General features: G+C 37.0%; 1 pseudogene; it reads left to right on the top strand.

The window, feature by feature from the left end:
* The first annotated feature begins 397 nt into the window (after positions 1–397).
* On the top strand, positions 398–525 carry LOC126504723 (uncharacterized; annotated as a pseudogene).
* The last annotated feature ends 2,175 nt before the right edge of the window (positions 526–2,700 follow it).

Genomic DNA, 2,700 nt, shown 5'->3' with positions numbered 1-2,700 from the left:
AGGAATACAACTGTCACCCACATTCAGAGGGTCTAGTTTAAACTATGCTGGGTTCTTTCCCTGTCTGGCTGGAGTTAGTGAGCTCCCACTAGCTCAGTTAAACTCTTTCAGTGAGTGTCCCCATTATGGTCTTGACCTATTTGCTCATATTCTCACTCCTCCCACTCTTAAATTGGATTTTGGGAACTCAGCTTAGTGCTCCAATGCGGGTCTCTGCCTCTGTTTCCATTAGTTGCTGGATGAAGGTTCTATGGTGACATTTAAGATATTCATCAATCTCACTACAGGGTAAGGCCAGTTTGGGGACCCTCTCCTCTATTGCTTAGCATCTTAACTGGGGTCATCCTTGTGGATTCTGGGGAATTTCTCTAGTGCCAGGTCTCTTGCTAGCCCCATAATGGCTTCACTGCCTTTTGGTTAAGATCAAGTCTAATATCTGTTCTTATCTTTTTCAACCCTGAGTGAAAACCTTTAAGGCAGGCCCATGAAGGTTTTCAATAATTTATTTATTTATTGAGATTTTATTTCAATGTTTTTATTCAAAGACTCCCAAAACATATAGCTTGCTTCTATCATCCTTGTTTCTCTAGAGATGGAGAGTTTAGTCTGTATTACTGATGATACCATACCGTCAGTAACAGGGCCTACAGACACCTAAACTAGAACTGATCTGAATAGCTCCTTAGTGAAGTCTAACTTTCATGGTACTGAAAGGTACTATTCAAGATTCCAAAGGGGAAAGGCAACCAACAGTCTTTACTGGTTGGAAACTCTGTTTTTAAGATAGCCTTTTCATACCAGGTTAACAGAAAATTAATAAAGCGAATCTGACTCTCTGTCTCACTTTTGGAACTCTTTTCTTTCTGTTAGGTTGCCTTATCCAGTCTCAATATGACTTTTTCTTGTCTTATATTTTTGTTTGCCATGTTTGGTTGTTGTCTCTTGGAGGACTGCTCTTTCCTGAAGGGAAATGGAGGAGTGGTGGATCTGGGAAAGAAAGAAGGTTGTGTCAGGAAGTTGGGAGAGGTGAAGGGAGAAGAAACTGGGGTTGGGATGTCTTGTAAGAGAGAATAATCTTTAAAAAATAATTTTGCTAGCACTTTATGGGCACCAGGTACCCTGGAGATAACTCCCATGTATGTGTCATCCTTTGCTGTCCCCGTGTAAGCAAATGGTCACACATCCCCTTCAAAATGTCAGGCAAAATGAAGCCATTGTCCTAGAATTCATTTCAATTCATCTTTTCTTCTCAGAGCCAATCCATTAGCAAGTCTTGTTCACCAGACTTTCAAAGCATTTATTGACTCTATCTAGCTTTATCTATATCTAATGTCCAATCCTTCTCAAAGCCACAAGTTGCTTCTCACTTAGAATCTTGCTACTATACTGTTTCATCTATGTAGTTTCTTCTAATCCATTTCCTTACTACAATTAGAACAACTACAAGATTGTGTTATTTCTCTGCTTCCAATATGTCATGACTTTTCTGTAACATAACGTAGTCCCAATCCTTTATGCTTGTTTTCAAACCTGACAGCCTTTTGCTTGTTGTTAGACACATTGATCTGAAAGGGCTACTATGATGGAAAAGGAAAACTCATTGATGTATTACTAAAGTGGTACAAATTAAAGAAGCAAATTCATGAGAAAACGTACTCAAACCTAAGCTTTTATAATAATATAATAGCTATAAATAACAAAGAATTACATGATATTTACAACTTTCTCACCACAGAAGCAGAAACTGACCAAATAAATCTAGGTTATCTGCAAGGTTGAAGTGCTCATGCTCCACATCTTGTTGCCTTGGTGATGAAGCACCAGCATAATGATATTTATGTAATATGTAGAAAGGCTACAGTTCAAGGTGGATTACAGCATGGTCTGTATAGCTATATTTTATAAGAAAGTATGTAGAAGCATTTATAGGGGTTAAACAACAAAAATATAAATTACATAAAGAGGAAAATTGTATAATTTACTGGTGATCTAGGTCTTTAAAAACACTCCCACCAATCCTAGTCATAGCTATACCAAATGTAATGATTTTATTTTTTTCAACATCTGTGTTGAAATTCCAATTTCTGCTGACCTATTAAAGAATGGCATTACACTCTGGAGGCAATGGAATGGAGATATCATAATTTTCCCTCTGGTTTTAACCTTTCAAGTTTTATTCTGTACCCATTTTAAAGTGTTCATATAATTTATTATTCATACAAAGCCACTAATGAAATAAAAAGAACTGCTATTAAAATTACATTACAATACTATAAACAAGGACTTTGCTAAGAAAATGTGGATACAGCCATCCTCCCAAAGTTTTTTCCTGTGGATAGCAGGTTTAACATATGTTTGCTTTAGCCTGGCTTTCCACACACGCTATATTAGTTTTGTCTTGGGTCTTTGAACTGAATGCTCCACTTGTTTTGATTTACTTTCGCTACACTGCTACACAGAAAGAGGCTTCTGGGTATTTATGCCTTACACCTATCTTAAACCTAACCCTTTTCTTAAATGTTTGTCAACATTATGAATTTTGTAAGTACACTGAAGTTGCAGCATTTCCACACGCAACCCTGTTAAATTCATGACCTCTTCTTCTGAAACTATTGTTTATATTTAGCATACTGAGTCAATTAGTATTTCCTCATTTGCATGTGGTAATGACTAACCACTTAGGATTGTGGGTTCTTACCC

This window comes from Alexandromys fortis, unplaced genomic scaffold, assembly GCF_014885135.2.
Source record: "Alexandromys fortis isolate MF-2015 unplaced genomic scaffold, M_Fortis_MF-2015_v1.1 scaffold_12, whole genome shotgun sequence".
Taxonomy (NCBI): Eukaryota; Metazoa; Chordata; class Mammalia; order Rodentia; family Cricetidae; genus Alexandromys; species Alexandromys fortis.
Note: the sequence above shows the minus strand (reverse complement) of the source record. Positions and strands in the feature narration are given on the sequence as shown.